We start from the raw sequence: 27,751 nt of genomic DNA on the forward strand, positions 1-27,751 counted from the left end.
AAAAATTGTATACCTTTTAAAAATATTTTGAAAACAGTTGAATTTAACTTGTGTTTACGTGGGTCAAATGCACCCAATTAAAGAATATTTTCTATACTAAACTAATTTGCTAAATTGAGACTATAAAAGCTATTTACATAACTAGATGCAACTATGAACTTAGTTGCTTAGAATTTAAGGAATATTTACAAAACGAAGAAAATATAATAAAACAAATTTATGTGGGTTCTACTCCGTTTGGTAAATAAAACAACACCGGTTAACATGAAATATAATAGTTTTAATTGGCAATAAATTATTTAGTCGCGGTCAAATTGGTCAAGCGTCCGATTCTTAGCTTAGCGGCTGAATTATTTCTCCTCCCTTCCACTTAGTCTTTTTTAGTTGTCATTCGTCAGGGTTGTATTGGCAAGTATGTTAGGTGCGATCGTACGTCTGTCCACTACGGGTTGTGCGGTTATCGATTCCCACATTCGGCCATCCTGCGCGTTCATTCGACCCGAATGAAGGGTCCCATTTCTTCATGAATTTCGCGACTGTTGTAGTTCGTCCAGGCCCCTCGTGATCTCCGACTTTCGCAACCTCATATCTGCCATGTTCAAGTTTTTCCAATATTTTATAAGGTCCGAGGTACTTCGGCTTCAATTTTAGGCAAGAACCATACTGTGTACGTTTAATCGCTACCAGCTCGTTTACGTTGTACTCTACTTCAGCTTTGCGACGGGCGTTATATGTTCTTCGGTTTTCGTCCTGGATCGTAGCAATGTTTTCTCTCGCTTGATGGCGGCTTTGCTCGCGATCCGAATTGATTTCTTCTATGGCAACATCTTCTAAGAGTTCTTGAAGTTCTGGAATACCGTTTACGCGCATATCTAACCCGGTAAGAATTTTGAATGGTGATATTTTTGTACTGCGTGGTGGAGTGTTGTTAATCGTTTGCTGTACTCGATCTAAGTGCTTATACCAACTTCCAGGACTCTCACTACAGAGTTTAGATACCATAGGGACTACGATTTTGTGCATGCGCTCCACCTGGCCATTCCCTCTCGACACACCTGTAGCAATCATTAGATGCTGGATACGTGGTCTATGTGGTATGTACCTAAAGGGCGGTCTTCCTTTTTAATAGGTTAAGAAACCCTTCCTTTTTTCCCATCTTACTATCCGTTACGATGCACTCAATACAACTTTCGACAACGCGTGCTGCTTTTGACTTTAGCTGTGGAATAAAAAACGATTTCTCAACTAATTCTTGAGTCCTTTTACTGGAAAAATGACCTTGCTTGTGTGCTGTTCGGATTATCTCCTGTTCCATGAGCGACGGGACAACAATCAACTCTTTGACGGGATCCTTGTGTACCACGCCATGCTTCATATAAAAATCTTCGTACTCGTCCTTTTCAAAGATCTTACGCACAGCTCTTACCCAATCGTCTTTTTCTTGGGCTTGCTTTAACCGATGGTGCAATGCGTCTTCCATAAGCAAACAGGAAACTCTGCTCAAGGCGTCTGCATGCCGCATCTTGGTGCCACTTCTGTGTTCGATTTCGTAGTCGAAATCTTGTAAGTACATTGCCCAATGAGAAACTCTCACTGGTACGTCTCGTTTTCTCATCGTCATTGCAAAGGCATTGCAGTCCGTAATGATTTTGAACTTGATGCCCATCAAGTACACTCGCCATTTCTTTAGGGCTTCTACGATGGCTAGCGCTTCTAGCTCGTAAGAGTGATAAGTTTCCTCACTCGGTTTCGTCCTCCTGCTCATAAATTGGACAGGGTGAAACTGTTGATCGTCCGGGTTTCTCTGCAAAAGCACCTCAGTCACAGCTTTCGGGTCGTACAATGTTAGCACTGGTGCGTTAACTAGAGCGGCTTTGAGCTGCTGGAATGCAGCTAGCTATTCGTCGCCCAACGCGAACCTTACATCTTGCTTCAGCGTATCTGAAAGTGGCCTTGCTATGTTTGCGTAACCTTCGATGCATCTTCTGAAATAGGACGTCAAGCCGAGAAAACGTTGCATAGACTTGCGATCGCGAGGCAGAGGGAAATGCTTAATGGCGTTCGTTTTTACCTCGGATGGTTTAATCGTATTGTTCTCGATGACGTATCCCAGAAATTCGACTCTACGTAAAAGAAATTGACACTTATTCCACTGAATTTTCAAGCCATTTGCTGCAGCCGTCTTCAACACAAACTCCAACTTTTGAATACCTTCAGCTTCATCCTTGGAGGGAATTACTAAGTCATCCATGTAGGCTATGACTACTCCATCTGTAATCAAATCTCTCAGAACGGTAAATATAAATCTTGAAAATGCAGCCGGCGAATTACAGATGCCGATCTGCGCGTATAAAAACTCAAATTGACCACTCCAAGTAACGAATGCGGTGTATTTGCGGGACTCTGTATTTAAAGGAACATGGAAGAAACCGTTTTTCAGGTCAAGCGTCGTGAAAACCTTGGCTCCCTGCAAGCGTTCGAGGACGTCATCCATAACTGGCATCGGAAAATTATCTCGCACGATTTTGACATTCAATCTTCTGTAATCGCAACAGAGTCTTTCTTCGCCATTTTTCTTGGGTACGAGGACAATTGGTGAGGCATATTCTGAGGTATTGGGTTTAATGACCCCCTCCTTTAACCACTGAGTTACCTTCTCCTGCACCAAACACTGATCCGCATAAGACATTCGCCTTGGTCGCTCATACACCGGCTCATCGTCCTTCATGATTATTTTCATCTCAACTGGCGCCTTAGCGCCGCGCATTGGCTTGTATGCATCTATTAGTTGTCTGACCTTGCTTGCTTGGTTGCTACTAAGGTGAGATAATTCTGCTACGGATAATTTGCTCGCATCTACCGTCAGGCACATGTCGCCAAACTCTCTTCAGCTCAGTAATCCTGTTTTTATCTTCTCCCTGATCGCGTGTATTACCATTTTCCTCCGCAACTGCTTCGCCTGCCCCGATATCTTTGTTTGATGACGATGATATCGGTTCGGCCTTCCCGTCGCTAGGACGCTCTGTCACTGTTGACTTAATAAACTTGCGCTCCGCGGCGCTCACGCCGCCCTTCTTCAAATCATATGCTGACACCTTCTTCTGCCCAAGCAGTTCACCAACTTCATTCATGTGCGCCATAGCGCTTACGCTGCCCTTCTCTGCAGCAGTTACTGACACCCGACTGTGCCCACGCAGTTCACTAACTGCATTCACGCGCACCCTAGCGCCCACGTTGCCTTTCTTCGCAACACATGCCGACATCTGGTTGTGTCCACGCAGTTCACCAACTGCATTCGCGAGCTTCAATATGGTCGGCTGCTGCCCTCCTACTGCCCCTTCGGTCTGCTCTTCGCGTGAGTCGCCCGATGTATGTGCGCATACCTGTGACTGCGCAACCAATTCCGTCGTTAACTTCTCCTGCTTAGACCCCTTCCTGTGAAACTCAACGCCTTCTTCTGTAACGGTCAAGTGAACTTGTTTAAGAACATCGTTGCCAACCACAATAGCATAACTCAGATCTCGCTCATTGGCTACGTTGAATGTTATGTGCAAGGGAATATCGTCAATGATCATATGTTGCGTGAAACTACCTATGGTTACTAGCTTGCTGTTGCCTATGCCTACTAATCGCTGCTTTTCTTTAGTTAGATCGACGTCCAACCGTAGCATCACCAACGTATCATGTCGCATTAGACACAAATCCGAACCAGTATCTATTAACGCTGACATAGTTTGGGGCATCATATTCGGCGCCGTGAAAACCAAATCTTTAAAAATCAGACCACCCCTGATACCTGTCATCGTGTTAACACTATCCTTGTCCGACTTCACTTTTACATCTGGTTTGCATTCCGCTGCACGGTGGGCCTCTTCACCGCATTTAAAATATTTTACTTTGCTACGCTTACAATTTCTGGCGATATGCGAACTGTCGCCGCATCGGAAACATTTCCTCTCACCGGAGCTGTAACTAGGTACTGCCTTGTTTGATGACGATGGCTGTACCGAGCTGGGAGCAAAGGGTTGAGATTTTCCTTGCTGAACTTTTTCGTAAACTTTTATTTGATACTTGAGATCATCTATGGACTTCGCTTGATACAAGTTGATTTTGTTTGAATTCGCATCCGGTATGCCGTCGATAAAATACTGTATTAGGCTGTGGTCATCCAAGCTTATACATTTCCCGATTTCCATCAAGCTATACAAATATTCGCGTGGATCTTCTCCATGACGCTTACGGCGATTTCTCAGGGCCCGGTGTACCTCGATAGATGACACTGCAGTTCCGAACTCTTCTTTCAGCGCTGCCTTGAGTGAGCCCCAATTGCTAACACCTGTCTGGCTTCGTATGAACATTTTCGCAGCTCCCTTTAGTAACTGCTTGGCATAGATGTATTTTTTCAGCTCACTCCATTGTACGGCTATTGCGTTCTCTTCGAAATCCTGGACCCACTGCTCAAAACTAGGGTGCCCTGATCCGCTTAGTTGCGTCATAGAGTCTACAATGTCGCGTAGAGTAAATATTGAACGCTCGGTAATGGGAAAATGGGCACTGCGTCTACTACCTGCGTCATCGGATTCGACATAATAATCTTCGTTGGCGTTCGGGCCGAAGTGTTCCAACAACCTATCCTGTAGTGTAGCCTTCCGTTCAGTAGTCGCCAACCCAAGTTCTTCTAATGTTTCTTTTAGTCCGTCTACGGTCAAGCCTAGTATCTGTTCGCGGTTCATAGTCTTACGATTTGATACAAAAGGTTATTTAAAATATTATGGTATATGAAATATGAATTAATATTATTATGTACGCCTATATCTATACTCAGTGGCGGACACTATTTGATTCTCAAACAAAATTAAATAACATTTCAAAATTTTATTATTGTACTTTGACAATGTCTAGTAATATATATTCAAGCAGATTTTTGATTAGCTATTAGTGTATGAAATTGGTTTTTTTTTAAGTGTCCTTTTTTCGCCGCCACTACTGTGTGCAATTATCAACTATTTTAATATTGTAAAAAAAAACTTATCAAAAAGAATACATACAAGACATAAAAACTTAGCTGTGATGTCTTCAACTTCGCTGCTTGCTACTGCTCAGCCGTTTCCGAACTTCGCTGCTGTCACGATAAATAAAATAAAATAATATACTGAAAGCTTGCTTTTCATGCGTGTCGTTGTCGCCTGCGTCGGTTGTGCTGTCTCCTCTGCTCGCGCCACTTGCTTGGCCGTAATGTCGTGCTGGTACGATATGCGTTCGTTTGTTGCTGCGCTGTTTCTAAAATGTTGGCGCTCCTATGACTTGCGCTGTTTGATCGCCCAAATGTCGTACTTCTGCCAATGAACTGTTGATACCTCGGCCTCAAAATACCGTTTTTTTCGATTACGGTTTTTTGTAGATTTATGGCGAAATGCACCTTTTTTAATTTCTACGCCAATTATGTACTTTGTTATTTCGATAACTTATTTCTGCTATTTAATGTTCGAGCAGTTCAAATTTTTTACTTTGATGTTTTTTCGTTTGGCCGATTGCCTTTTAAATTTTTTTAAATGCACGTCTTCGCATGTGTATGAATATGCATGCACTTTTCTTTTGCAAAGTGTTCTTTTTAATGAAATAACTACTGCAAAGATAAATCACTGCGAAGTCATCCCACTTCTGACACCAATTTGTGGGTTCTACTCCGTTTGGTAAATAAAACAACACCGGTTAACATGTAATATAATAGTTTTAATTGGCAATAAATTATTTAGTCGCGGTCAAATTGGTCAAGCGTCCGATTCTTAGCTTAGCGGCTGAATTATTTCTCCTCCGTTCCACTTAGTCTTTTTTAGTTGTCATTCGTCAGGGTTGTATTGGCAAGTATGTTAGGTGCGATCCTGTACTAGTACGTCTGTCCACTACGGGTTGTGCGGTTATCGATTCCCACATTTATTTATTTATTTATTTATTTATTTATTTATTTATTTGACATAGTGGTTGTATCTGTAAGACAAAGTCTTTTTAAGTACATCAGCAAGTTTTAAAACAAAATAAATAATATAAAATTGAAGTTGTTATAACAACTTTAATACTTAACCTAGAATACACGTTTGATAAGAACATGAAAGTGCTTAAGTTTATTAAGAAAGAAAGAATAGAATATAGATGAAATTATGTTGTAACCACATTAATCACACTGAATTGAAGTAACTATGAATTAGCTTCCCGTAGTTGCTCCTACCCATATCAGCCTTGAGAGAGTCAGGAATGGAGTTCCAGAGCCTTACAGCATTAACAAAAAACAGCCTCGATGAGGACAAATATAAATATCGTGGTATTATTAGCTTGCGGTGTCTAGAAGACTTGGAAAATTTTAGTTTTTCATAAAGATAATTTGGTGTTTTGAATTCAATAAGTTTGAACATAAATATACAGTTTCGTGCAGCAATATAATCAAAAATACTTCATCCTAGAACTTTGCACCTCCATGTGGAGATGTGGTCATACTTTTTCAGGCCATAGACATAACGCGTTATATTATTAAATGCAACATCAATTTTATGGCTCGAAGCAGAATCTAATTGACTGTAGACAAGCCCGGAGTATGTTATGTGTGGCACAATCAATTGTATAGCTAACTTTTTCCTGGTCTCCAAAGGTGTAAAAGAAGCAGAAGCTCTTAAACGGCGCAAAATAGAATAAACATTACTTAGGATTTTATTAACGTGGTCAATACAGGTCAACTTGGAGTTTATCACAAAACCCAAATTTCGAATCTTTTCAGTAAACGAGAGGGCACTATTTCCAACAAGGAGCTTTGGGATATCTTCAACATGTACAACGCTACTACTTATGGGCAACACATATGACTTTTCAGCATTTAAGCATAGACAGTTTTCACAAGCCCATTTCCAGATTGCAGACAAGTCACTATTTATTTTATAACATAAATCTTCGACAAGGCCAACACGACTAGATAGGTATAACTGGATGTCATCAGCATATGCGTGGACATTTACGTGCTGACACACTGAGAAAACATCATTGACAAAAAGACTAAACAGAAGAGGACCAAGCACAGAGCCTTGTGGCACACCAGTAGGGACAACACGAGATTTGGATGCAGAGTTTTTGCAAACTACCTTCTGGGTTCTTCCCTCCAGGTAACTGGCCATAAGCTCAACAGATGTAGTGGAGAACCCGAAGTAGAATTCGAGTTTTTTGCAAAGGAGGTTGTGCTGCACTGAGTCAAAGGCCTTAGAAAAGTCAAGGAGGCACAAAAGGGTTAGGTCACTTTTGTCAAAACTAGTTCTTATGTCGTCAAGTATTTTGATCATTGCAGTAGAGCAACTATGCTTAGGTCTGAATCCAGATTGCACTGGACTCAACAGGTTGTTCTCCTTAACATAAGCTGAAATTTGACCCGCCATCAAGGACTCACACACTTTAGCAAATGCAGCTAAGATGCTAATTGGCCTATAATTGCAAGGCTCAAGAGCATTATATGTTTTGGCGACAGGAATAATTAACGCCTTCTTCCACTCCCCAGGGAAACAAGAAGTTGTGAAGCAATGATTAATAATATGTGTGAGAGTTCCTAAAATGAATGGCAGAACGAGTTTGATGAACTTCAAAGAGATACCATCATCCCCAATAGCATTAGATTTGATGTTCAAAATTGTTTTACATACTTCTAATTCTGATACTGCTTTAAATTCAAATTTAATCACTGGCTCAAAATGTCTTATAATGTCCAGAGGTATATGACTGTCCCGATACTCACTTGACCTAAAAAAATAATCGTTTAGGATATCTTGGTCGACTTGACAGTCCTTTTGACACTTCCCATGTACGTTAAGACTCCTCAAGTTTCGCCATAAATCTTTTGACGGAAGTAACGGGTTTAATTTATAATTGCAATACATCTGCTTCGATTTTCTTATGATAACGGTGGCTTTGTTTCGGGCGATTTTATATTAAGACCAAGCAGACTCAGTTTGTCTCCTCTTCCATTTCGCGTAAAGTCTATTTCGTTCTCTTATAGCAGACCTGACTTTAAAGTTATACCAAGGAACAGAATTGATATCAGCCCGAGCTCTACGTAAAGGGACATGCTTGTCATACAGCTTACACAAGTTTTCATTTAGAAATTCAAGTTTGCCGTCCACAGTAATAATAAACCAACACAAAGACCAATCAACATTGCACAAATCACCAAACAAAGCATCCACATTAACAGCCCTAAAATCGCGATAAACAGTGGTAACAGTGTCAACAGGACGATTGAACGTAACATCTAGTGAACAAAAAATTAAATCATGGTCAGAAATAAAGCTGATTTGGTCAAATTTTGTAATATGGTCACGACTTGACGTAATAATCAGGTCCAACAAGCTTGGAGTCGAATTATGTGCGTATCGTGTTGGTACATGTTTGTTGACTATAGTAAGGCCAGCAGTTGAAATATGGTCAAGTAGTTTATTTACATATGAGTCATTTAAGAGTAAATTAATATTGAAGTCACCACAAATAACAAAACCCGCTGTTGCGGGTTAAACATCCTGCCCGCCCTGCAGGGAGGTGCTTGTAAGGACCTTTAATTATACAGGGGAAACATATATAAGTTAGAGCGCTGTGCTCGAAGAGTGCTCCATTGGAAGGAAGCACAGTTTAACTAAGGTGCGCATGACAAGCCCATTTTGGGTGCGAACCTCTACAACCCGAACATGGCAGTCAGGTCCGAGGCGAACGTTCTCGATTCGTCCCAGACGCCACTCGGTGGGTGGGAGCGAATCTTCTTTGATTGCGACGAGGTCGCCTGGTTGAGTATTTCGCTGTGGCGTTTGCCATTTATAGCGCTTCTGAAGGTCCTTCAGATAATCCTCTTTCCAGCGTCGACTGAATTGGTGATGAAGCGATGTAAGTTTTTCCCATCGATTTATCCAGGAAAGGCCTTCCGCGTTTGGCTCAGGAATGGCTAATAGCGGTGCACCTCGAAGGAAGTGACCCGGAGTGAGTGCTGTGAAGTCAGCTGGGTCCTGGGATAGTGAGGTTAGAGGCCTCGAATTTAGAACTGCTTCAATACGCACCAACAGCGTCGTGAATTCTTCGAATGTAAACTTGTGGGATGCAGCGGTTTTTTTGAAGTGGGTTTTAAAACTTTTTACTGCGGATTCCCACACGCCGCCCATATGAGGGGCACTTGGTGGAATATACTGCCAGTTTATTCCCTGGGGGGCATATTTCTGCACAATGTCCGCGGAGCATTCGTTAAGAAATTTAACGAAGTCGCGTTCGAGTGCGCGCTGAGCGCCAATGAACGTTTTACCATTGTCGCTCATAATTTTTGAGGGATAACCTCGTCTGCCAACGAATCGGGCGAATGCTGCGCGAAAGGCTTCGGTGGTAAGGTCGGAGCATAGCTCGAGGTGTATTGCCTTTGTGGAAAAACAGACGAATGCAGCCACGTACCGTTTTATGATAGTGGTCGACCTCAGAACCGATGCTTTTGTTTTGAATGGACCTGCAAAGTCTACTCCTGTTGTGGAAAAGGGGAGTGAGAAATTACAGCGCTCAGGTGGTAGAGCTGCCATTATTTGCGTGCGCGTTTTCTGTTTGAAAAGCGTGCACGATTTGCATTGAAAAATGCATTTCTTTATAAGAGGCTTTAGTTTTGGTACGTAGTACTCTTGCCTCATTTGGAGCATTAACCGCATTTCTGCATGAAGAAGCAGGCGGTGTAAAAACTCTAGATACAACTTTCATAACCTTGAATCCGGAGGAAGGATTACTGGATGCTTCTCGTTGTATTGCATTGTAGAATGTTCCAATCGGCCACCGATACGTAGGAGTCCGTATCCATCCAGAAATGGATCAAGAGCCAGAAGGGAACTCTTTTTGCTTATTGGCATTTTGTTTTGTAAGGCGCTCTTTTCCGCCCCGAAATGGCGAGATTGTGCCATTGCCACAAGCCGCGTTTTCACATGTTGCAACTCTTTTTACGTCAGATGGGGATTATGTGTGGTTGCCACCGATTTGGATTTGTTGCAGGCATTGTTCGCAAAGCGGAACACGTATGCAATCACACGGAGAGCTCGAAAGTATGAGGAGAAACGTTGAAGAATATCGTCCTCTTCCTCGAGTGAGTGATATGCTTCGACCTTGCGTTTCTCGGGTGGACAAGCGCTACCTGCTTTCGGCTTTGGCCATGCCGAAATGTGGCAAGAAAGCCATTGTGGTCAGTGCCACCAAAGTGAAGAGCCTATCAAATCATGCGGCTTGCAACCACGTGTGCCAAGATCAGCAGGGTTGTCTTGGCTAGATACATAGCGCCAGGTGCCGCTGGGAAGATATTCTCGAATTTGAGAGGTACGGTTGGCCACATAAGTCTTAAAGGTCGATGGAGATTTCTATAGCCAGGCAGGTACAATCTCAGAATCTGACCATAAGAATGTGTTGCATGCTTGTAAGTCGAGCTGTTTTCGAACAGTTGAAGCCAGTTTGGCGAGTAGGACTGCACCACATAGCTCTAAGCGGGGTAAGCTTGCAGTTTTTATGGGGGCAACTTTGCCTTTCGCAACCAAAAGTGAAGATTTTATTTGGTTGCCCACATGTGTGCGGATGTAAATCGCTGCGCAATATGCTTTTTCCGAGGCATCACAGAACCCGTGGATTTGGGTGTCTTGCCCTGGAACGACATTAACCCATTGAGGGATTTCGATGTGGCATATGGCTGGCAGGTTTTCTGCGAAATGTTGCCATTTTGATAATGTTGTGGGCTTGGCGCTTTCATCCCAATCGCTGCCATCCAGCCAGATTTCTTGGAGAAGCATCTTGGCCTGGATCATAACTGGCGACAGCCATCCTGCCGGGTCAAAAAGTTTTGCAAAAGAGGATAAAATTTGTCGCTTTGTGACCGCATTTTGGGTGTGTTCCGGCAGAATGGTGTATGCAAATTTGTCCGTGAGCGCGTTCCATCGAATGCCAAGAGTTTTGGTATTGGAAGTGCTCTCAAATTTCAAGAAGTTGGAGTCTAGAAGATCCTCCTTCGGAAACTGTTCTAATATGGCCGGGTGATTAGCCGTTAATTTCTTTAGTATGAAACCAGCTGATTTTAGGGCGTTTATCACTTGAACGAGTGATTCAGTGGCGTTATCGATGGTATGACTTCCTGATAGGATGTCGTCGACATACGTTTGCGTCTTGAGAATTGTTGCAGCCAACGGAAATGTCGCTTTCGAGTCATCGGATAGTTGATGTAACGTACGAATAGCGAGACATGGTGCACAATTGATGCCGAATGTAACCGTTTTCAGATTGAAATCGCTAACAATGGAGTTGGCCGATTTGCGAAATAGCATTCGCTGAAAATATTTATCGTCCTCGTGTATGAGGATCTGACGGTACATTTTTTCAATGTCTCCATTGAACACATATTTATGCATACGCCACTGTAGAATTAGAAGCATGAGATCTGGTTGGAGAGTTGGACCAGTGTATAGCACGTCATTCAGGGATTTTCCTGACCCAGATTTTTTAGAGGCGTTGAAAACCACACGAACTTTGGTGGTGACCTTATCTGGTTTGACTACCGCATGATGTGGCATGTAAAATGAGAAGACCTTGCCATTCGAAGTTATTTCTTGCAACACATTGTTGTACATTGTACCTAACTCCCCCTTTTTCTGAAGCGATCGCTCCATGCTGAAAAACTGCTGCAGAGCAGCCGGGCGGGATTTGCCGAGGGAGAGTTTTTCAGGAAACTCTTCCTTGAATGGAAGTCGCACAATGTATCGACCGTTTGGTGCAGGTGTCGTGGTTGTTGCGTATATCTGCTCACACGCTTGATCCTCGGGGGATATCTGTGGAGGTTCTGGAATTTCCTCCTCTCCCAAAAATTTTCTCAGTTGAGAATTGAGTGCCTCGTTTGACGCTTGGACTTGCGTCGAGAATGGCACAACATTTTCAGTTATTGGACCACTGAGAATTCAACCAAAAATGGTTTGTTGCGCAAGTATGCTACCGCACACCCTTTTTATACCTTCCAGCAGAATTTGTGGAAGTATGTCGCTGCCAATGACCATGTCAGTCTGACCCGGTATGTAGCAACTGGGATCAGCGAGCTCAAGGAGTTTGAACTGCTGCCAGATTTTGCGACTAATGGTGGAAGTTGGCAGATTTTTTGTCAGTTGCGGCAACACAATGGCATGAGCCTCTATCCTTTTCATGGCCTTGGATGCAACCAGTGTCAAAGGACAAAGCTTGGAGGACTTTTGAACGACTTGTCCACCCATGCCAGAGATTTCGAACTTTGAATGTTCGAATGGAAATTTCAACCGTTTTTGCACTTTCGAGAAAATAAAATTTCTTTCCGAGCACTGATCAATAAGGGCTCTCAGTTGAAATAATTCCCCTTCGTGTTCGACTGCGACCATAGCAGTAGGAAGGAGAATTTGGTTATCATTGGCTGCATGCAATGATTGGACCGGTGCGTGTTTTGAACAACACGGTAGCTCGCTAGAATCGGAGCTATTCTGCGTTTGTCGAACGGGGATGTTGACTCAGCAGTGGTGTGCTGCACGTTTGGTGCATTCGTTCGCGGGGTGGAACATTGAGCTTGTGGGCTCGCATGCAACAGCGTGTGATGCCGTTGATGACATGTCGAACATGACCACTTGCTCGTGTACTCATTGATGATATGAGTGCTGCTAAGGCAGTGTGTACACAGCTTAGCTTGTTTTAGGAATTGTGTCCGGTTTTGCACAGACATTCGTTTGAATCGTGGACAAAATCTAATAAGGTACGGGGAGTTGCAACATTGGCAAGTTTCCTTTTTAGATTCTGCCACAAGGGTTTGCGTCCTGTTGAAGGACCTGTTTTGCGCAGAATTTTGATGAGCGACTGGTTTTTGTTTGCTTGGTTGAAGCCTATTGATCCTTTCAACGACTTCATATCTCGAGGTGAGAAAGGCGTTCATTTGTGACCATGAGGGTAGATCTCTTCGAGAAGAGAGGGATTTTTCCCGAAGTGACAGGGTTGTTTCTGGTAGCTTTGATGAACAAATGTACACCAGAATCAGATCCCAACTGTCTGTCGTAACTCCTTGGGAGTGAAGGACGCATAGGCAGTTGTTGATTGTATTTTGCAATTTCTGAAGTTGCTCACTGTTTTCGGATGGAATAGTGGCAAGAGTCAGTAAGGATTTTATCTGGTTGTCAACCAAGATACGCTTGCTTTCGTATCGTGACCGTAAAGCTTCCCAGGCAAGGTCAAAGTTATCATCACTCAACGCATATTGTTTGACGATGGAGCCGGCTTTGCCTTGGGTTTTGTACCGGAGATGGTACAATTTCTGAGCACGCGAGAGCCTTAGGTGGCTAATGTACACCGCTGGAACATATAACGAAAAGCGGGCCATTCTTCATAGCCAACATAAAAGGTCTCCGTGTCGCATGCTGGGACTTTGAGGTAAATATTTGCCTCAGCCGGTGGTTGTTCCACGCGGGGTGGTGGACTTGGCGTTGGCATCATTTTGATCAACGAAAGTTGATCGGGAATCTTTGCTTTTGTCACTTCATACGTATCAAGGCAGGCGCATTATTCGCCTTGTACTGAACTCTTAAAATCTTCAGGAAACTTTCGTCTGGTTTCGATATAATACCAGATCGTAAACCGATTAAAGTCGTGCCCAATAATCATCTAGTGATTTGTCCTTTATCATGAGATACGATTCAGTGTGATCGTGGATCGGTGCTTCGTTGAATTTTGCACAGTATCTCATCAGATTGTCACTTTCCGCGATGAACTTTTGCGCGGATGGGTCAACTGATTTGGATTTCCGGCGGGGAGATGTTGGCCTTTCCTTGGCCGTTTCTTCCTTTGGCCACCTTTTGGTTTTGTCCCGGTTTCGGACACTTTTGTGGGACTGAGAGGCATTTTATGCAAACTTTTGGGTTTTCACCAAAAAAACCGAATAAAATATTTGTCCGCTCAGAGAACGTTCGCAAAATTCGAAGATGGAAAACTCTTCGTGCCACAGAAATTTAAAAAAGGGAATTTAAATTGGTGGCGGTGTTTGTGTTTTTTTTTTTTTTTTTGAAAAATAGAGTCAAGCACGGACAACGGGACGTTCCTTAAATGATTTAAATCCGCCAAATTCGGAATTTAATAGTATGCATATTGTTTTGTAAAAACAAAAAGTATAAAATTTAAAAAAAATCACAAACACTTTTCACTAATATATACGTGTAAATATACGTGTGGAAATAAACGTGTATTTGTAAATTACTGGTATATATAGGTATGCATATATTAGAAAATAATAATACTTTGAGGTGTGTAGGGATATTTTTTGAAAAGTTCGTATAGGGACGAAAATATCTCAAACTTAGTTTTGTACGACAGAATAAGTACAAATGTACATGCGCAATATACAAACGTATGTATGTATATATGTTTGTTTGTGCGAACGTATGCACGTTAATCAGATGAGCTTATCTCAGGGATGCACCTTAACGTTAAGGTAATCGTTTATCAAAAAATTTCCACCGTTTCGGTTGAAACACTTCGAAATATTATCGATAAAGAAATTCTCAAGATAAATTGTATCTCGTTTTTAACCGAAACGAAAAGCTTTCGTTAACGTTAAAAACGTTAACGAAAACGTGATACTTTATGTTTGAATTGTGCTGGCAATGCTATAGCCATGGTGAAGCCGTAAGGTGGCAACAACGAGCGCACATACACACACAAACTCTATGTAATTTGTTTGTGTAATTCGTTGGTGGTAATGTCAAAAATACTCTGAGAAATGTTCGTACTGTCAAAATTCATGAGAAAAGTTGCAATCAGCTTGGATAATGCTTTCACCTTTAATGACTCCGCCATCAATCAGCTTTGCCAGCATAGTTTGAAATTAATAATCAACATAAACGATTTGATTTCGTTTTGATATGGCAGAAAACGAAACGAAATCATTTCGTTAATTTGACGATCTTAACGTTAATAAACGAAACGAAATGACTTCGTTTCGTTTATTAACGTTGATTATCGTAACGAAATGATATCGTTTCGTTGGTTAAGCATGCCTGGCTTATCTGTTTATGTTTACAAACAGACGAGTTTGTTTTGATTCGCTTCTTCGTCGCTTTAATGTCGCGTTTCTTTGTGAAGCTGAGTGCGCTTGATTGCACTGTTGGGAGAGTGCAGCAAAGAAAGATGAAAAAATTGCAAATATGAGAGAGGTTGAGAAATTTGATCAGCTAATGTAGCTATACGTGCTGTGAGAATGTCGCTGGAAGAGCGACTTGAACGTGTGAGTAAACACGTATGATGTTCTCAGAGTGGAGAAATAGGAATGTTGGGAAAGCAACTTGAAATCAGTGTTGCCAGGTTAGCCTTTTCGAGGCTAGATTTAGAATTTTTTTTTTTGCCTTAGCCTCGAAATTTTGTGTTTAGCTTCGTGACTTTTTTCTAGCCTTTTTTACTCCGAATGTATTTTTAAAAATTTCTAAAATAAAATAATTTCAATAGTTCCTGTGAACACCTAATACCTAATAATATGAGTTCTCTACAAAAGATTAATTCTTTTCTGCTGAAAATTCGTTGAAAATTTCAAAGCCAGATGTATTTTCTTACTTTGAAAAAGAGAGATATAGTTATTCTTCAAGTCAAATAGCATTAATAGAGATGCAGTGGCGAAAACTTATAACTGCAATGGAAAAATGTACACTCCACCATGGAATTTACATAAAATTGCATTAAACGAACCTCCTTTTTTAGAACTTGTCGAATTCATATTTAGTTTTTTAGTATTACCACTTAGTAACGCGGAGGTTGAAAGGGTTTTTAGTGGCATGAATATTCTGTAAACTAAATTAAGGAACAAACCAAATATTAAAATGCTTAATGCGCTGCTTAATATTAGATGCTCGTTAAAACGATTATCTAAATGTTGTAATGACTTTAAAATTACCGATGATCTAATATCTATGGTAAATAGCCAAACTTTATACCCAGACTTAAGCTCTTCTGATTCTTCAGACGGGGAATATTTTATATAAATAATTAGTTTGTAATATTTTTTTATGTATATACACATATGCAATCATTTAAAGTAATTCCATGTGCTAGTCAAAGAAAATGTGCCTGATATGTTTTGAAGCAGGAAGTTATGCTTAAGTTATGTTTATAAGTTTTTATTTACAAATGTGTAAACTAAAATATAAAAAAATTTAATGAATTAACCAAAAAATTTCTGGCCTTTTTTTAACTTCTTTTTTTCTAAATTTAGCCTTTTCTAACCTTTTTTTTTGCCAATTTAGCTTCTTTTTTTTTGCATCACCTGGCAACACTGCTTGAAATTATTTGTACATGTATGTAAGTATGTACATACGTATGAATATTATACTTTTCTATATGCTGCGAGGCAGAAAAAATGATTTGGAAGTTGAACTGTATCGCCAAGCAGTGTTGCCAGGTTAGCCTTTTCGAGGCTAGATTTAGCCTTTTTTTTGCCTTTAGCCTCGAAATTTTGGGTTTAGCTTCGTGACTTTTTTCTAGCCTTTTTTACTCCGAATGTATTTTTAATAATTTCTAAAATAAAATAATTTCAATAGGGTCTGTGAACACCTAATACCTAATAATATGAGTTCTCTACAAAAGATTAATCCTTTTTCTGCTGAAAATTCGTTGAAAGTTTCAAAGCCAGATGTATGTTCTAACTTTGGAAAAGAGAAGTATAGTTATTCTTCAAGTCAAATAGCATTAATAGAGCTGCAGTGGCGAAAACTTATAACTATACAATGGAAACATGTACACTCCACCATGGAATTTTGGTCGGAAGTCCGAGAACATAAAAATGCATTAAACGAACCTCCCTTTTTAGAACTTGTCGAATTCATATTTAGTTTTTTAGTATTACCACTCAGTAACGCGGAGGTTGAAAGAATTTTTAGTGGCATGAAAATTCTGAAAACTAAATTAAGTAACAAACTAAAAATTAAAATGCTTAATGCGCTGCTTAATATTAGATGCTCGTTAAAACGCTCATCTAAATGTTGTAATGATTTTGAAATTACCGATGATCTCATATCTATGGTAAATACCCAAACTTTATACGCAAACTTAAGCTCTTCTGATTCTTCAGACGGGGAATATTTTATATAAATAATTAGTTTGTAATATATTTTTTTTTATGTATATACACATATGCAATCATTTAAAGTAATTCCATGTGCTAGTCAAGGAAAATGTGCCTGATATGTTTTGAAACAAGAAGTTATGTTTATAAGTTTTTATTTACAAATGTGTAAACTAAAATATAAAAAAAAATTTAATGAATTAACCAAAAAAATGTCTGGCCTTTTTTTAGCTTCTTTTTTTTTTTAAATTTAGCTTTTTCTAACCTTTTTTTTTTGCCAATCTAGCTTTTTTTTTTTCCTCACCTGTCAACACTGTCGCCAAGTTCAACGCTCGCCAAGTTCAAAAACTGCAATTTTTTGTTGGTTAAAAACCACTAGAAATATGTATACATATATATATATATATATATATAATTGGCGTATTTCGCCTATTGGTATAGCGGGATATTTTCTACCAATTTTTGGTTGCAAAAAGGTTGCAGTAAAACCAACGGTAAGAAAATTTCCGCAATATTCATATATGTGTGTATGTGGATATATATTGTAACGTATTTGCTGCAAATCCTCTTATTTGCAATCCTCTGCTAAGTTCGAATCACTAAACTGTTGAATAAATAACTCCAATATTGAATAATGGAAAAATGGCCTTTATTAAAGTACTTCACAATAACACTTATACTTTGCTACTCGCTGGCTTAATAACCAAACTGATTGATAACTCAAATTAAACTCTACTATTGGCCGCCAGATCGCGTGCTTAATCAATAACTGAGTGCTCAACACAAACTGAATTACAGCGCCTATACTCTTTGGTTTCCTCGTTCGCTTTTTTCTAGAATCTACTAGCATTGCCCATGAGCTCTCAAACTTCTCAGCTATTACTAAAATTGCACAATTTTATACATCTTTTAGGCGCTTCCAGAATCTACTAGTCCAGTAGCTCTCAAACTTCTCAGATATATGCATGTGTTAGTGCATTGACCCTCCGCTGCTTGTATTCGTACATGGTACATATGTGTAGACGCAATTATTTATTTGTTTATGTAGATACATAATGATTGAATTATTGATGTGAATGTTTGTAGTTTACAGTCTCTCGCGCACACATAGGCGTATAAGTAAATGCATCTGTGTGTGACATCTCTCGGCTGCCTTATATATGTGTATACATGATTTGATTATTGACGTAAATATCGCTTAGCATGGCCTTAGCATCGCCTTAGTGATGGTATAGCTTAGTGATGCTAATATCCGTGACAATATATATGATTTTGCAGTTTACAAAAATAATATAACCTTTGTGGAAAAAAGTTGTATTATTTTCTATATTTTTATGAAAAATAAAAAACTGCCTACTCACCAATTCCTGTATGTACTGCTTCTTATTGTGTTGTTGCTGCCTGGTCGCTTGATGTTGTTGGATGCTGCTTAGCTGGCTGTTGGTGATACTGCTTGGCTTTGTAAAAATGATGTTTTAAAAAAATTTTTTTTTTATCTATATTTCTTGTATTTTTTTTTTTTTTTTAAGTGTGTACCACAAAGGAATTTTCAAAACCAATTTTGTGTATATAGGTGAATATTTCACAAAATCTTACTTTTTGTGTTTTCTTTTGCACTGTACTTTGAAAGTACAAAATTTTGTGTACTTTTGTATAAAACGTGTGTTTATGTATGCACCCACTGCACTGATCCACTTAGAATTTTTTTTACTTTTTTTGAGCTTTTTCGCAATATTTTTATTTGTGTTTTTATACTCAGTTGAGCAGAGCTCACAGAGTATATTAAGTTTGATTGGATAACGGTTGGTTGTACATTTATAAAGGAATCGAGATATATATAGACTTCCATATATCAAAATAATCAGGATCGAAAAAAAATTTGATTGAGCCATGTCCGTCCGTCCGTCCGTCCGTTAACACGATAACTTGAGTAAATTTTGAGGTATCTTGATGAAATTTGGTATGTAGATTCCTGGGCACTCATCTCAGATCGCTATTTAAAATGAACGATATCGGACTATAACCACGCCCACTTTTTCGATATCGAAAATTGCGAAAAACCGAAAAAATGCGATAATTCATTGCCAAAGGCGGTTAAAGCGATGAAACTTGGCAGATGGGTTGACGTTATGACACAGAATAGAAAATTAGTAAGATTTTGGACAACGGGCGTGACACCGCCCACTTTTACAAGAAGGTAATTTAAAAGTTTTGCAAGCTGTAATTTGGCAGTCGTTGAATATATCATGATTAAATTTGGCAGGAACGCTACTACTATTACTATATATGTGCTAAATAAAAATTAGCAAAATTGGATGAAGAACACGCCCACTTTTTAAAAAAATTTTTTTTTTTAATTCAAATTTTAACAAAAAATTTAATATCTTTACTGTATATAAGTAAATTAAGTCAAAATTCAACTTCTGTAATATGATGCAACAAAATACAAAAATAAAAGAAAATTTCAAAATGGGCGTGGCTCCGCCCAGTTTCATTTAGTTTGTCTAGAATACTTTTAATGCCATAAGTCGAACAAAAATTTACCAATCCTTCTCAAATTTGGTAGGGACATAGATTCTATGACGGTAATTGTTCTCTGTGAAAATGGGCGAAATCGGTGGAAGCCACGCCCAGTTTTTATACACAGTCCACCGTCTGTCCTTCCGCTCGGCCGTTAACACAATAACTTCAGCAAACAACGATATATCTTTACTAAACTTAGCCCACCTACTTACCTGAACTCACTTTATCTTGGTATAAAAAATGGCCGAAATCCGACCATAACCACGCCCACTTTATCGATATCGAAAATTACGAAAAATGAAAAAAATGCCATAATTCTATACCAAATACGAAAAAAGGGATGAAACATGGTAACTGGATTGGTTTATTGACGCAAAATATAACTTCAGAAAAAACTTTGTAAAATGGGTGTGACACCTACCATATTAAGTAGAAGAAAATGAAAAAGTTCTACAAGGCGAAATCAACAGCCCTTGAAATCTTGGCAGGAATACTGTTTGTGGTATTGCATATATAAATAAATTAGCAGTACCCGACAGATGATTTTCTGGATCACCTGGTCCACATTTTGGTCGATATCGCGAGAACACCTTCACATATACATCTAAGGGCCACTCGCTTTTAAAACCCTCATTAATACCTTTAATTTGATATCCATATCGTACAAACACATTCTAGAGTCACCTCTGGCCCACCCTAATGGCGATATCTCGAAAAGGCGTCCGCCTATAGACCTAATGCCCACTCCCTCTTAAAATGCTCAGTAACACCTTTCGTTTGATACCCATATCGTACAAACATTCTAGAGTCACCTCTGGCCCACCCTAATGGCGATATCTCGAAAAGGCGTCCACCTATAGACCTAATGTCCACTCCCTCTTAAAATGCTCAGTAACACCTTTCGTTTGATACCCATATCGTACAAACATTCTAGAGTCACCCCTGGCCCACCCTATTGGCGACGTCTCGAAAAGGCCTCCACCTATAGACCTAATGCCCACTCCCTCTTAACATGCTCAGTAACACATTTCGTTTGATACCCATATCGTACAAACATTCTAGAGTCACCCCTGGCCCACCCTAATGGCGATATCTCGAAAAGGCGTCCACCTATAGACCTAATGCCCACTCACTCTTAAAATGCTCAGTAATACCTTTCGTTTGATACCCATATCGTACAAACATTCTAGAGTCACCCTTGGTCCACCTTTATGGCGATATCTCGAAAAGGCGTCCACCTATAGAACTAAGGATTACTCCCTTTTAAAATACTCATTACCACCTTTCATTTAATACCCATATCGTACAAACACATTCTAGAGTCACCCTGGCCCACCCTAATGGCGATATCTCTAAAAGGCGTCCACCTATAGACCTAATGCCCACTCCCTCTTAAAATGCTCAGTAACACCTTTCGTTTGATACCCATATCGTACAAACATTCTAGAGTCACCCTTGGTCCACCTTTATGGCGATATCTCGAAAAGGCGTCCACATATAGAACTAAGGATTACTCCCTTTTAAAATACTCATTACCACCTTTCATTTGATACCCATATCGTACAAACACATTCTAGAGTCACCCCTGGCCCACCCTAATGGCGATATCTCGAAAAGGCTTCCACCTATAGACCTAATGCCCACTCACTCTTAAAATGCTCAGTAACACCTTTCGTTTGATACCCATATCGTACAAACACTATAGAGTCATCCCTGGCCCACACTAATGGCGATATCTCGAAAAGACGTCCACCAATAGACCTAATGCCCACTCCCTCTTAAAATGCTCAGTAACACCTTTCGTTTGATACCCATATCGTACAAACACATTCTAGAGTCACCCCTGGCCCACCCTAATGACGATATCTCGAAAAGGCGTCCACTTATAGACCTAATGCCCACTCCCTCTTAAAATGCTCAGTAACACCTTTCGTTTGATACCCATATCGTACAAACATTCTAGAGTCACCCTTGGTCCACCTTTATGGCGATATCTCGAAAAGGCGTCCACCTATAGAACTAAGGATTACTCCCTTTTAAAATACTTATTACCATCTTTCATTTGATACCCATATCACACAAACACATTCTAGAGTCACCCCTGGCCCACCCTAATGGCGACATTTCGAAAAGGCGTCCACCTATAGACCTATTGCCCACTCCCTCTTAAAATGCTCAGTAACACTTTTCGTTTGATACCCATATCGTACAAACAAATTCTAGAGTCAGCCCTGGTCCACCTTTATGGCGATATCCCTAAATGGCGTCCATCCATAGAACTATGGCCTACTCTCTCTTAAGATACTCTTTAATACCTTCCATTTGATACACATGTCATACAACCACATTCCAGGGTTCCCTAGGTTCATTTTCCTACATGGTGATTTTCCTTATTTTGTCTTATTTTATAGCTCTCAACTGAGTATATAATGTTCGGTTACACCCGAACTTAGCCTTCCCTATTTGTTTTTTTTTTGCTCAATTTTCTGTTTTGGGTGGATTGGGTTTTGCACTTTTTTTTTCCCCAAAAATTGTTTTGTTTATATTTATGTAAATGTTTTTCTGTTTTCCAGCACTTCCTTCACTCCTCAGTTTTTATTCACTGTGTCTCCACTTTTGTATGTTTTGTTTTAAAAATTTTTTATTTATTTTCCAAACGAACGAAAATTCGATTTTTATAATTTAATCTTAATTAAATTTTTTAGGGGCGGGCCAAAGATGGCTGCGAAGGACCATGAATAAAACTGTGGGTCTCTCTTCACTTTACTCTGCACTAAATAAATGGGTTCAGAGTTTTTTTCATAAAACGTTATAATTCAGTTTTTATTTATAAGTGTTCAAACTAAATACAAATTCAAAGTATTAATTAAATTTATATAAAAGGAGCGCGTCCGCGATTGTCGGCTAATAGTACTTGACTAATTCGTTGAAAAAAGGATCGTTGCTGATGATGGCAGTGCTTGTGAATTTGCCTTTCCACTCGCCGCGCACGGCTGCGCATAAGAATTTTTCCGCCGTCTGGATCTTATTGGAGGCGGCTTAAACAGGTGTTTCTATGTGCAGGTGCCTTTTTCGCTCTTTCGTACAAACAAATTCTAGAGTCACCCCTGACCCACCTATATGGCGATATCTTGAAAAGAACTAGAACTAAGGCCTACTCCCTTTTAAAATACTCATTAACACCTTTCATTTGATACTCATATCGTACAAAAAAATTCTAGAGTCAGCCCTGGTCCACCTTTATGGCGATATCTCTAAATGGCGTCCACCTATAGAACTATGGCCCACTCTATCTTTAAATACTCTTTAATACCTTCCATTTGGTACACAGGTTATACAAACAAACACATTCCAGGGTTACCCTAGGTTCATTTTCCTACATGGTGATTTTCCCTTATTTTGTCTCCATAGCTCTCAACTGAGTATGTAATGTTCGGTTACACCCGAACTTAGCCTTCCTTACTTGTTAAGATTAATTATATCACAGGATTTTTTTATTGGTTGAATGAAATCTTCCCTAGCCCTAACGATTCTTCCATAGGGTTAAGCATATGATCGCGTACCAGCCGCTTCATACAAAGCAAGGAAGGCCTTCTTCGCTTCGTGGGACAGCGTTGGACTAAGTAAACCAGAAAAAAATGTAAGTAAACATAATTATTTTGTCCACTAACTATTTTAGTATAACTAGAGAAGGTGCCAATTACACATGTACTTACATACATATTAGTTATGTATGTACGTAGATGCATTAGATTTTTTTGTTTGCCTGCGCTAAAGTTGCACATAAGTCCATAGATATATATGTATGTATATAGGCACCTCTTCTTTGCTTTTTTTGGTATCATTAATTTCTTTTTGCGAGTGGATTTTTGAGAGCTCTGATTTGCCAAGCAAAGATAGTTAGAGTTGGTTTTTTCTTCCTTTTCTATTTATTTTTTTTTTCTTTGGAATAAGCCCCAATTCTACGAGAGTGACAAGGTCGGAATACATTATGTATGTATTGTTGAGTTAGGTTGGTTTTGCTCAGCTGTTTTATACCCCCAAACAAATAAATGTTAGTAGTTTAGGAGATAAGTAAGAAATTGTAATCTTAGTGTTAGAATTATACCTACGTTATCCCTGTTTTGAAGCTTCTATTAAAATATAAGAAGAATGAATTGAGCTTCAATAAATATTTGTAATTATGGAATTTTAAACTTAATTGTGTTGGTCTGATTCCATAGTTAGTCAGGTTGGATTTATTGGGGCTTTGTTAACATTTTTAAAGCCATAGTAGGGTGGGTTATGAGCAGCCGCTGACATTCTATACGCGCTGCAAGGTATGGGGGTTTAACAGGTCGAAGTGGTGATACTCTGGCTTCCTGGTAGCTTTTCCATAGTGTGCAAATTAAATTTCATGTTAGGCCCCCAAGCTGAAGTATGATGGCTTGTTTCAGTAAAAGTGTCTCGAACCCTCCCCAGGCTGAAGCTCCCGTACTAACGCAGTGCACACACCACTTTTACCAACATGCTAGGTAGGCCCATCTTAAGTAAGAGGCTGAAGGGGCTCGTAACAAACTGCTTTTAAGAACAAGTACTACATGATAAATTTTGTGGGCGCGATTTATACCTAATTGAGTCTTGTGAATAAAAAATAAATAAAGACTTTTTCTTATAGATTTCAGGAATAGTACAAAAAAACATCGTGTGATTTTTAATTAGTTGAACAAACAGATTTTTTTAAGGTAAATTTTTCTGCGAAATAAAATGAGCTCAGCTTTAACAAAACACTTGCTTTAGTTTTTCAAAAGAAAATTGCCTAGTAATCAGTTGTTTATATATGTATCTGTAGAGTTTAATTGTGTTATTAATTAGATATTTGTACAATAGCCGTCAGTGGCGGATTTAGGATTGTACTTCCGGGGTTTTTTTACTTCATTATTTTATGTCGTATATTTGATTATAACATGATGTAGGCAGGGTGCATTTATTTTGATTTATACCGATAGCCAAAAAGGCAAAACGTTCTCCAGAAAAAAATTTTGATTATGCAATAAGTAAGGAAGTCTAAGTTCGGGTGAAACCGAACATTACATACCCAGCTGTACACTTGAACCACGCCCACTTTTTCGATATCGAAATTTTCGAAAAACCGAAAAAGTGCGATGATTCATTACCAAAGACGGATAAAGCGATCAAACTCGGCAGTTGGGTAGACCCTATGACGCACAATAGAATATTAGTAAAATTTTGGACAATGGGCGTGGCACCACCCACTTTTAAAAGAAGGTAATTAAAAAGTTTTGCAAGCTGTAATTTAGCAGTCGTTGGAGATATCATGATGAAATTTGGCAGGAACGTTACTCCTATTACTATATGTGTGCTAAATAAAAATGAGCTAAATCGGATGTCGAACAAAAATTTGTAAGGTAAAATTTTACCAAAAAATTTAATATCTTTACAGTATATACGTAAATTATGTCAACATTCGACTCCAGTAATGATATGGTGCAACCAAATACAAAAAAGGAAAATTTTAAAATGGGTATGGCTTCGCCCTTTTTCCTTTAGTTTGTCTAGAATACTTTTAATGCCATAAGTCGAACAAAAATTTACCAATCCTTGTAAAATTTGGTAGGAGCATAGATTCTATGACGATCATGAGCTCAGCTTTAACAAAACACTTGCTTTAGTTTTTCAAATAAACTTTCCTAGTAATGAGTTGTTTTCATATGTACTAGCCTTTACCCGCGGCCCCGTCCGCAAAGAGAAAATAATATATATGGACTATTCACGTTAGCCTGCTTATCAAGTTATCTGTTTAAAAATTATTATTGTCAATGCATTTGATATTTGTAATAGAATAAAAAAAATAACTAAATGAAGTGATAACCTGCAAGGCACGCTTACGTGAGTAGTACAATACAGTTTTTTCAAATTAGAAAAATACATTTTGTTTTTAAGTTAAATTAATTGATATGACAGGGGTAAAGGAATTACTATTCATAGAACAAAGGAGTGAAACTACAATTAGCTAAAACCAAAGAGAATTTTTAAGATGAAAATAGTTTTGTTTTTCAGGTATTTAATTTTCACGCAGCAAATTCAATTTGGATTGCTCTCAAACAAGTTGTATGTGAATGAGACATTTTTGACAGAAAATGACTTGCGAGCGTTTATATTAGGTTGGCTTGTAATGGACACAGCAGAATACAATCGGTTGTTGGCGAGATGATAGAATGCGTGCGTGCGGGGATGTGTCGTGCGCTTGCATATGCGGTGCGCTTGCCGAAACGTTTTACAAAAACAATTGCGTTAAAGCGCTTATGGGGTGGCGACCACTGCTCTAATGCCATGCATTTGCTGATGTGTTTATATAAGAGTGAAGCACGATGAGAACTCTGCCTCATCCCTCCACTTTATGGCAAAAACCAAAGTCACATCCCTGCACACAGTTAACTTGCCACGACTAGAACTCTGCGGAGCCATGTTATTGTCGAAATAAATAACTCAAACTCAATTTCAATTGAAGTTGCCAACACCCGAACTGACACTCTGTTAAGATTCCTCCATTGTGTTGGCTAGAATAACCCCGACATACATGAAAAACTTATGTGGCATACAGGATTACCGAAATTTTGCAGAACGTCAGCAACACAACCCCACCGATTTAGGAACTCGAAGATGCAAACAACAAGATTTAGTTGACTGCTCATTATGTTGGAATGGATTCCAATAGCTCTCTAAGCCGAACACATTCTGGCCAAAATGCTCCAATCCATCTCCTCCGGAAAAAATACATTAAAGCCGTTTCATATGTCACACTCAAAACCACTCGATTCCCAATTCGATAGCATGATACAGAAGGAATACTTCATCTGCAGACTGAAGCAAAAAGTGAAAAAATGTATATACATATATTCAACTGCAAGACGTGCACGATATATAAGCAACGAAGGCATTCGCAAATAATGGCCGCTCTGCCCCGAACGCGTCACTTACTCGGTGTCCTTTTACGTAATGAGCGTTGACTTCGCTGGCCCATATATGGTGGAGACGTCCCCCTTGCGACGAGCTTCCTACTCAAAAGCATACATTTGTGTATTTGTATGCTTCTATACTAAAACGGTTCATCTAGAATCTTGCACAAGTTAGACAACTGAGGTCTTCAGAGCAGCCATCTCTCGCTTCGTTGGTGTATGATAATGGACATTCGGTGTTGCTCAACGAGCTATTCAAAAAGAGCTCGCAATATTCATCAAAGAAACAGCTGTAGATATCGCTGAAAGATTTGTGATACCAGGTTTTTTTTTTGCAGTTTATACCTCATTATGTCTCACACATAGGCGGCCTATAGGAATCCGCGGTAAAAATCTTCAAGACACATTTCACCAAAGTAGCAGGAAGTCAAAGGTTTACGTTCGAAGAATTTACAACGCTCATCTTTCGAATAGAACAGGTGCTTAATTCTCGCCCACTCTCTCCTATGTCACAGGACCCAAGTGATTTATAAGCCCTCTCTCAAATGCACTTCCTTTCAGGGCTCTCCCTTAGCATCCTTGCCAGAACCGAAAGCCGAAAACTTATCTCCGACTACAAAAAGGTAAAGGTTGAAAGTTCTGTATCACCAATCTAGCTCACGATGAAAGATTTACACAAGATATATAAATAGAAACATCCCCAACGGAACGTTCGCGAAGGAGATATGTTTAAAGACGACTTACACCACCCAAATGACAGACGTTTCTTTATTTGCATTGTATAATGATTCTTACTTGTACCATGTACCAATTAAAGTAATTTATCGTTTCCTTAACTTTGCATATTCAAGATAATACAACAAAAGATATCCTTTTTTAAGTTAGGATGTAAGCGACCCAACGGAGTGGACTACCTTAAGTTAAATAAAAGCGACATTCTTAATACAAATATACAATAATTATAATTAATAAAGTTTATATTTATTTACAATTAAAACAAGAGTTGTGGGTTTTTATTTCTAAAAGTGAAGTGCCGATATCTTCCCTAAACTATTTTCTTAGTGCTCCATACCCATAAAAGTGCAATTTTATAGGGCTTCAAGAACGAAGTTTTTACCGTTTATAATGCAAAATATCAATAAGC

At 39.3% G+C, this 27,751-nt stretch overlaps 1 pseudogene; it reads left to right on the top strand.

Annotated features, from left to right (window-relative positions):
- LOC137252801 (phosphoacetylglucosamine mutase pseudogene) overlaps positions 1-27,543 on the top strand; it is a 230,522-nt pseudogene extending 202,979 nt beyond the window's left edge.
- The last annotated feature ends 208 nt before the right edge of the window (positions 27,544-27,751 follow it).

Source organism: Eurosta solidaginis, chromosome 5 (assembly GCF_040869045.1).
Source record: "Eurosta solidaginis isolate ZX-2024a chromosome 5, ASM4086904v1, whole genome shotgun sequence".
In the NCBI taxonomy this organism is placed as follows: Eukaryota; Metazoa; Arthropoda; class Insecta; order Diptera; family Tephritidae; genus Eurosta; species Eurosta solidaginis.